Here is a 218-nt window from a genome sequence, read left to right as displayed (position 1 = left end):
GCATGTGTCCTTCTTACATGTTGCAGTATCTTTTGGGTATATGCCCAGGAGTGGTATAGCTGGGTCAGAAGCTTGCAATTTTATGAGGTCACATTTCTCAATTATTTTTTTTAAAACTTTTATTGCATTATGATGAGAAAAGTTACATGCTTTCAATTTATCTGAATTTATTAACATTTAAAAACATATTTTAAGTAAATAGAATTAAATCACATTCT

The sequence above is a fragment of the Mastomys coucha genome, unplaced genomic scaffold, assembly GCF_008632895.1.
Source record: "Mastomys coucha isolate ucsf_1 unplaced genomic scaffold, UCSF_Mcou_1 pScaffold12, whole genome shotgun sequence".
Classification (NCBI taxonomy): Eukaryota; Metazoa; Chordata; class Mammalia; order Rodentia; family Muridae; genus Mastomys; species Mastomys coucha.
This window is presented reverse-complemented; position numbering follows the sequence as displayed.